The following is a 10,083-nucleotide window of genomic DNA, read 5'->3' as shown; positions in this document are numbered from 1 at the left end:
AAGTCACCTTTTTGTTGAGGCCTATGCTGGCTGTGTTGTTTAAAATCACAGGCCTCCTTCCCCTTTTACTACTTAGTCACCTTTCTTTCCTAACAAACAACCTATCACCTTCTATCACACTTAATTATTAACTGTTTTTCTTATTGTCTGTTTCCTCCAACAAGAACAAAAGCTCTATGAGTATAACGATTTCTCCTATTTTATTCACTGCTTTATTCCACATGCTAAAAATGGTGCCTGCTACATAGTAGATATTCAATAAATATTTGTTGTTGAATGAATTTACCAATGTTTTATCTGGAGAAATACTGAGGTGTTACCCTTGGTGCTAAGATGACAAGTAAAGCTCAGAGGCATTTGGAAACTTTTAAGTGTTGATGAGATGGATGAATGGTCTAATTTCATAAGATGCCCAGAGGTAGCGAGAGACAGGTAAGATGAGACCTTTGAGACTCAATTAAGGATGAGGGATACTCTTTTACTCACGTCTGATTATGTTTCTGCTACTTGATCTGGATGTTGCTTGTTATGATGATAGAGGGTAAGGTGCTGAAACTAGGAGAGGACTGTGAAATATTGTAATGGAAGATGGTTCAAAATAGCACCCCCAGAGTTAGGAGGGAAAGCACTAGCTCATCATTTAAATTTCCTGAGACTATGAGCTCTGGTAGCGTAGTGGTTATGAATCGGGCTGTGAACCTTAAGGTCAGCAGCTCGAAACTACCAGTGGTTCCGCGGGAGAAAGATGAGACGTTCTGCTCCCGTAAAGATTTACAGCCTTGGAAACCCTGTACAGGGTCGCTATGAGTTGGAACCGACTCCACGGCACCCAGCCACCATGCATCCTTTGCCAGTTTTCTTATTGGCATTGCCTGTTACTTCAATAGCCCGTAGCTATTATGTTGTTGTTGTTAAGTGCCCTTGAGTCGGTTCTGACTCATAGAGACACTGTCTAGGGTTTCTTGGAAGCTGCTGGTGGATTTGAACTTGTGATTCAAACCCCCCTTGTGGTCTAGTGCATTATTCTGCAGCACCACCCTAGGACTCCATAACTATTATGTTGTTGTTACTAAGTACCTTCGAATCAGTTCTGACTCATAGTGATCTTGTATAGGGCTTCCAAGGAGGAGCTGGTGTGTTTGAACTGCCAACATTGTGACTGGAAATTGAGTGCTGATCCTACAGCGTCACACCAGAAGTCCATGAATTGGATGGAATGATGAATAGGGCGAGGTTATGATTCTGGCAAAAATATAAATTGACAGGTAAATATAATTACAGTATATTGTATTTTTTTAAAAAAGAGTGTGTTGTTGTTAACTGCCATTGAGTTGGTTCTAACTCATAGTGACCCTGTGTAGGGTTTCTAAGGAATGGCTGGTGGGTTTGAACTGCTGACCTTGCAGTTCAAACTGACATTTTGGTCCAGTGCTTATTCTACAGCTACATACTGGAACTCCAAAAAAATAAATCTTGTTTAATTAGAAAAAAAATCTATAATATCTACCTATCTATGCCAAGAAAACATAATGGAGGGATATACACCAGAGTCCTCCTAGAGCCTCAGTGTGACTATTGGCACGATGTCCTTATTTATTTTCTTTTTGATTATTACCTATATATATAATTTTGGTATTGAGGAAGAAAATTGACTATCCCACGCACCTGCAGAATAACAAACAAATCTGTTTTGGAAGAAGTACAGCTGGGTGGCTCCTTGGAAGTGAAGATGATGCAACTTCTTTCACAGTCTTTGGACCTAATATTATGGGTGACCAGTCCTTGGAGAAGGACATCAGGATTGGAAAAGAGAAGTGTTAGCAAAAAAGTGGAAGATCCTTCATAAGACAGATTGACCTAGTGTCCTTCAACAATGGGGTCACACAAAACAATTGTGAGGGTGGGCAGGATCCGACAGTGTTGCATTGTATAGGATTTCTGTCAGTCAAAACTAACTTGATGGCATCTAACAACATCTATAATTTCTCATTTTCTATAATGAAGATATCTTACTTTTAGGATAAGAAATGAACTGTGAACTTGGCTGAGGAGTTACTAGACTATTGGAGAGCATGAGTAGATTGTAGGCAAGGATCATGGGTTTTAATGTTGGAATTGACTTTTAGGTTGTCAAGTCCTTGCCAGGTGGCTTCTATTTGCCCACCTCCAATGCAGAGTGATCACTGCCTCCTGAGTCAGTATTCCAATGACTTCCACATATGAGAAGTTCTGGACTTCCAACTCATAGATATGTGGACTTTTGCAACAGCCTTTTAATTAGTCTTCCTACTTTAAGGAGCTCTGGTAAACGTAGTGATTATGAATCGGGCTGATAACCTCAAAGTCAGCAGTTCAAAACTACCAGCTATTGTGCAGGAGAAAGATGAGGCTTTCTGTTCCCATGAATATTTACAGCCACGGAAATGTTATACAGGTTCTCTATGAGTCAGAACCGATGCATGGTACACTGTCACTACATTTCGACTTTGGTCGCTATAATCTATTCTCAATAAAGTGAGTCCCCCGAAATTTAAGGTATCTTATGTCTGTCTCCAGCTCCCTCAGAGGAGAAGTCAAGGACTGCCCATGGTTTACCAGCTTCCTTCACATTTACCATTTCTTTCTGGGTACTTCACTCTGGATGTTCTTCAGCATCTCATTTCCTCATATAGTATTTGTTTTATTGAATTGAACACATCATTCCTGAGATTAGTGAACATCACAGAGCATGATGCTTTCTTCCTTATTCTGATACTTCTATTAATTTAGCTACAGATTGAATTACCTTTTTTATGATTTTTATTTATTCATTTTGATGACTTTTAAGTAGTGCAAATAAAGAAGAACATGTTCTAGTTTCTGTTTCATTTGTTTGTGGCTATTGGAATCTTCTATTTCTAAGACCTCCCTCTCTATATATATATGCTAAGTTGTTGTTAAATGCCGGCCAATCGGTTTCGACTCATAGCGATCCTGTATAGGGTTTCCGGTGCATATGTATCAATAGGTATTTTAAGTCCTCTTTGCTTTCAGCAAGCAAGATGGTATCATCTGCATATTGCAGGCTGTTAATGAGTCTTCCTCCAATCCTGATGCCATGTTCTTCTTCATATAATTCCACTTCTTAAATTATTTGCTCAGTATACAGATTGAATAAGTATGGTAAAAGAATGTATCGCTCTGGCACACACCTTTTCTGATTTTAAACAAGTCAGTGTTCTGTTTGAATGACTGCCTTTTGATCTATGTACAGGTTCCGAACTGCTAAATGCAAGGTCAGTAGTTCGAATCTACCAGTCACTCCATGGGAGAAATAGGAGGTTTTCTGTTCCCATAAAGATTTACATCCTCAGAAACCCTGTGGTCAGTATGCATTGGAGCCGACTTAGTGGCATACAGTTAAGTGTTCTGAAATACTCATTCCCCGCAATGCTGTCCATAGTTTGCTGTGATCCACATGGTCAAAAGCCTTTGCATAGTCAATAAAGCACAGGTAAGCATCTTTCTGGCATTCTCTGCTTTCAGCTAAGATCCATCTGATCTCACTCCACACCCTCATCTAAATCTGACTTGAACCTCTGGCAGTTCCCTGTCAATGTACTGTAGCAGCCATTTAAAAATTATCTTAAGTAAAATTTTATCTGCATGTGATATTAATGATATTGTCCTATGGTTTCTACAGTATGTTGGCTCACCTCTCTTTGGAGTGGGCACAAATATGGATCTCTCTTTGGACTATATTAAAGGAGCCTTGGTAGCAGTTTCAACCCACCAGCGACTCTACCTGAGAAAGATGAGGCTTTCTGCTCTGGTCGGTGAAGATTTACAAACTTGGAAACCCTATACAGGGTTACTATGAGTTGGAACTGATTAGATGGCACATGACCACCACCATGTGTATGTACACACACACACACACATCTATCTATCTATCTATCTATCTATCTATCTATCTATCTATCTATCTATCTATCTAAACACACATACATATGGTGGTGGTAGTAGTTATGTGCCGTGGAGTTGGTTCTGACTCATAGTGACCCTGTACATGGTTTCCGGGGCTGTAAATCTTTACAGGAGCAGAAAGCCTCATCTTTCTCCCACAGAACAGCTGGTAGTTTCTAACTGCTGAGCTTGCTGTTCGCAGCCCAATTCCTAACCACTATGCTACCAGAGCTCCTAGAAGATTAGGAAGAACTATATCAGAATTCTTTTAAAAGATTTTTTTTCTTAAGTTAATCATGTCAGGGTGGTGATATTATGGGTCACACACAACCTACTTCTTTATATTTTTAGGGATTTACAAATTTTCTGTACTATCATTTGTTGTTAAGTGCTGTCGAGTTGGTTCTGACTCATAGAGACCCATATAGGGTTTCTGAGGAGAGGCTGGCTGGTGACTTTGAACTGCCGATCCTTCCAATCAAGCTGAGTGGTCGAGTGCTACAGAGCCACACCAGGACTCCATATAGTATAATGCTGCTATTGCTGTCCTGCGATTACCCTACAGCGCCACACCAAAAATTCACAGCATAATACATCATTATAGTTCATAATCATTAAAACAGTTGATAAATCCCATTTCATTGGAACTCTGTCTTGAGTAGAATGTGTGATTTTGTTGGCCATTTTTTTTTTCCCCTGTCTTTTGAGGTGAAGTTTTAGCCTTTCTTCTTACTGATCTTCATAGTTTTTGACCACTCTTTTTTAAAAAAATGTTTTATTGTGAATTATATGATAGTTTACATGGGAGAACATTAGTTTTACATTCATCTTATGGTATATAGTGACCACTCACTCTGTGTTAACACACCCCTGACTTCTGTGGATTTGCGTCTTTCTAGTTCTTTCCCACCTCCTGTTTCTCAGTTGCTAACTGTGTTTCTGAGACTGTTCATAGCCCTTACCTCTCTGGGACTTTGTACAGGCTAAGGGTTCTCAGGTGTGACTAGGCCTTGGCAGCATGTCCAATTCCTAAATCATGGAACACAAGTCCTGGTCTCTCCAGGGACTCTCAGGCACCAAGACGCTCCTCTAGAATATACCTGTGCTTAAACCCTCCCACATCTGAGCTTTTTCAAAGGTAACATGAGGCAGTGGGGCAAAGGGGAGAGATGGGGCTGTATCTTAACTTTTCTGAGCCTCTATTTCCTCATCTGTAAAATTGCACCAAGGGTTATTATGAAACTTCCCAGCATGGTACCTTGCCTGCAGCTGCTCCAGGAATGAACATTCCTTTCCTTTTCTTTTCCCTTCCTCCATTTCTCCCATCTGCCTGAAGACAAGAGTGAGGATCTTCAGGACACACTGTCTGCAGTTCTTATTATATACATCTATTAGAGATCCAGTGAATCTATTTTGGTTGCCATCAAAGAGAAGGATTACCATCAAAATGTCTATTTATGCAAACAGAATGGAGTTCTCTATTGATCCACCCTCTGCTATTTTGGTCTAGTCTCAACTTTTGGGAGTTTCTTCTGCAGTTAGCAGCATCTTAGTGAATAAACAAATAAAATAAATGTATTGTGTGGGATTAATGTAACAGCAAGAGGGATTGTTAAATTTACTTAGTTTTTTTTTTATGACTTTGTAATGCCACTTTATTTTTTTATTTCTTTATTTTTTTTAAAGCTACCGATGGAGTTTGAAGGCAGTGGAGTCTTGGAATGTCTTTGTCCCCACAATATACACCAAGATTATTGAAAAGAATTACAATGGATCTTTCCAGATACTGTTTCCTTCCCATCTTGATGATCCTTGGTAGTAATGTGAGAGGTAGTACTTGTAGTGAGGGGTATCTTGGACTCAGAATCAGATTAGCTGGATTTACATTCAGGCTCCATGTGACTAGAAAAACTACTCAATTTTATAGGGCTAAAGGAGCTCTGGTAGCGTAGTGGTTACGAATCGGGCTGCGAACCTTAAGGTCAGTGGTTCGAAACTACCAGCCGCTCCACGGGAGAAAGATGAGGCTTTCTACTCCCGTAAGGATTTACACCCTCGGAAACCCTGTACAGGGTCGCTATGGGTCGGGACCGACTCGAAGGCACTTAACAACAACAACAATGTGTGGAGTAACTCAGTTAGCAACTGAAATCACTTAAAAAAAAAAAAAAAAAAAGCTCTAGGAAAATGTCATTACTATTTCTTAGGCAAAAACACCATCATGGAGAAGTATTTATCTTCAGTCTTTTTTGATGTAGTTAAATTTTTGTTCTCCAGCATGCTTGTCCTTTAAATAATAGCAATAAAAAGAAAAAGGGTAATTATCTTTTAAAAATTAGCAAAGAGCCTTAGCTACTATATCATTTAGCTAGTATATGACTTATATTCATGGTGGATCTTCAAGAAGCACTTATTGAATTAGGAAGAAATAAAATATATTTATCTCTCCCATAAGATAAAATGCTTATCACCTAGGAAGTCCTGGGAGCATTGGAGGATAAGCACTGCTACCACAAAGTCAGTTTCAACTGCAAGGTTGGCAGTTCAAACTCACCAGCTGCTCCTCGGAAATCCTATACAGGGTTGCTATGAGTCGGAACCAACTCAACAGCACTCAACAACATCAACAACATCTCTTAGGGACACTAGCACTTAGGGACAACCAGAATTTACTGATTGTCAACCACAAAAGGGACCATGAAACTGTAATCAACTAGGTCAAGAGTCCTGTATTTTGTTGTGAAGTCCCGTCGAGTCAGTTCCGACCCATAGCGACCCTGTATAGGGTTTCCAAAGAGCAGCTGGTGAGCTTGAACTGCCGACCTTGCAGTTCAAACGTCTTTGCAATCTGGCGCATTAACCCACAGCGCCACACCAGAACTCCGCAAGAGTCCTGTGGACACTATCAAATTACATGTTTCAGTTGGCTTCCGACTTTGAGTTCCAACCTATGGCTATTTATGAACTTTAACATTTGTTGAATACCTTAGAATTCATGGAGCACTTTCACTTGCAATATCTGTTTAACACGAAGGACTTGTATTAACCCTATATTATATATGAAATAAAATGTAAACAAATTGAGTAACTTGCTTATAATAACATCAAAGGTAAGAAGCAGACTAGCTATGAACTCAGGTCCTTTGGATCCAAACTCAGGGCACTGTAACCTAAGACTCCTTCCCTGGCAGCTCCTGATGGGGTACTTAAGAATGTTGCCTTTGAGTTTCCCCAGGGTCGAGCATGCGACACTGGGAGGCAGTTTGGTTTGGGAGGTGCGGAGGGGGAAGCTGGCTGTTCTACAATTGCCTGCTGAGCCATCTGCTCTCTCTTCCTCTTCAGAAATGCATCATTTATTACTGTGGGCTGCTTTTGCCGAATACTTGGATTATGTCACTTTCTCTGTATGTCACATGTGGGGCATTTGGTGATATGCAGCTCAGCCAACATTTGGTTTTCCTACGTAGTGTGATAGGTGCACGCGTATTTGCTTTCATTTCAATGTCTGAACAATTTTAATGTCATTTAGACAAGAGTCACATGTCTGTGTAACAATAGGAGCCTTCACATTTTCAACTTCCCTTTTTATGTAATGCTAATAGAAATTGGGGGGAAATAAGTCCACACTCCATGTGGGCACCACTGGGCCAGGCACTCACACGCATACACAACATACAATAAAAACAAATCAAAGGAACCTGTGGATCAGGTAGGACACTGGTAAACCATGTTACTCAGTTTTGTACCCGTGACAACATTTATACATGTGGGTTTGTCTGTTCTTTGATAATTTAGTACCCAAACCTTTTCATATTTAGTAATAATTATTAATAATTATCTTGGAACAATTTGTAAGTGAACCAGTGGTTGAAAGACTTGTGTGTGGGTGGGAGAAATAATTTTTACCAGCATAAGAATAGTTGGCGAGATGATTAAGAATCAACAAACTCAAGTTAGTGCTGTCACTAATTTGCTTTAGGATCCAGGGGAAATCATTTCACCTCTTTAGGCCCCAACTGTTCCATCTATGAAATGGTGGGCAGAAAAGAGCTCTGATAATTCCAGCTCTGTGGGTCTATGAGTATTTTGTTTTATGATATACAGAAATTCGAGGTGACACGCATGGGCATATTCTATGGGAATAGGGATATGGCTCCAAACATTGTGATTTTCTTTTGGTGTGTAGAGATTTGCAAGAGTGATGTTAGGCTGTGCAGGTATCTCTGAGCATGGAGGGAGGATCGGTGTTATTGAATAGATACGAAGCCTCCAGGAGGCAACATTCTGGCAAACTAAAAGACTGGGGAAAAAAAATCCAATTTCTGGGAAAGTGTTTAATGTCTTTCTGGTTGATTAGAGTGTCCAGAGTCCTGGAAATATTAAGGAAAAAGAGCTGATCTCAGATCAGATTTGTTTATTATTGGATGATTTCTTCATTATTCAAACCCACGGTGTGTTCTTACAATGTGCCAGCCACTATGCTTGATGCTGGGGATTCAAGGATCAATTAAATTCATTACCGGGCCTTAAGGGACTCCCAGTCTATTGCAGGAGCAGGTCTGTAAACAGTACAAGTGCAATAACAAAACAAGTTAACACAGTTGTCAAGAAGGAAGGGCAAAGTGGTCCTATCTGAGGAAAAGAAGATGGCACCAAGTAGGTCTTAGTGGATGAGAAGATTATTTACCAGGTAAATCATGTATGTTGGAAAGGAGGCATGGAAGGTCAGTAAGCTGAGGGAATAGGTGTTAAAACGCATAGAATTTTAGGCAGAAGCAAGCTGTGATCAAAGTATGTGCGAGATGAAGGTTGATGAGATTGAAGAGATAATGTAGACACTGGTTGTGAAGAATCTTGAAATCAATATAAAGAATTTGAATTTCATTATACATTCCTCATAGGATTTTAAATCAAGAGGGTTGCATGGACAGCGTTGGGTCAACCAGCTCTGATTCGCGGTACTACACACTACTCACATGCTCACTGAAGAAATCTGGGTTAGCTGAATGTAGACCTAAAAGTTTGCTTAGCTGTTGTTGTTCAGTGCCATCAAGTGGGTTCCAACCCATAGCGACACTATTTGGGTTTTAAAGGAGCAACTGGTGAGTTTGAACTGCAGACCTTGTGGTTCAAACTGACCCTGTTGTCTAACTACAAAAACTTGCTTTAGGCACTGAATTGATTTCTTAATAGGCTTCTTTAAGGAAAACTGTGTAGTTACTTATGCTGCTCCGCGGGAGAAAGATGAGGCTTTCTACTCCCGTAAAGATTTACACCCTCGGAAACCCTATACAGGATCACTATGGGTCGGAACCGACTCGATGGCACATAACAACAACAACTTATGATTAACTATTGTGTGGTAAACAGAGAGAATCTTGGTAGTGGGAGGTCTACTACCTATGAGGTTGAAGAAAGGGGGAGATTTTGTTTCAATTAATGCAACGGGAATAAAAGAATTCAGGCAAAGACAGGGTTCAGAGTGAAGCCAGGGTCAACAGCAGACAGAGTAGTTTAGGGCTTCTGTATTTTGTGAGCTGAGGACTAATGATCAGAGCCTCACAGTGGATTATATTTGAATAAGGTTCATCAATTTAACTTTATCAGCCATTCTGGAAAACAATCTGATGGTGCTCAGAGAGAATGGCTCAGCAATCTTACTGCTAGATGTAAATTTCTATGAGGGCAAATAGCAATTATGTAAAAGTATATAGTAAAAGGTTGAAGGTAAACTTGGCTTCCTTACTGCAGAGAATATATAAATACAATGTACTAGATAGATGAAATACGTTGTTGTTAAGTGCCATCAAGTCAGTTCCTATTCATAGCTACCCTGTGTAGGACTTCCATGATCAGCTGATAAGTTTGAACCGCCAATCTTGCGGTTCAAAAGGACATTGAGATTGAGTGCTTATCCTATGGTTCCACACCAGGACTCCACATGTAATAAAAAGCAATGAACTGAATATAGATAGCATGGTAGAGGATATATATATATTTGTTGTTTTTGTTGTTGTTATGTGCCATTGAGTCGTTTCCGACCCATAGCGACCCTGTATAGGGTTTCCGAGGGTGTAAATCTTTACGGGAGTAGAAAGCCTCATCTTTCTCCCGCGGTGCAACTGGGAGTTTCGAACC

Source organism: Chrysochloris asiatica, unplaced genomic scaffold, assembly GCF_000296735.1.
Source record: "Chrysochloris asiatica unplaced genomic scaffold, ChrAsi1.0 scaffold00053, whole genome shotgun sequence".
In the NCBI taxonomy this organism is placed as follows: domain Eukaryota; kingdom Metazoa; phylum Chordata; class Mammalia; order Afrosoricida; family Chrysochloridae; genus Chrysochloris; species Chrysochloris asiatica.
The sequence above is the reverse complement of the archived record's forward strand: the minus strand, read 5'-3'. Positions refer to the sequence as shown.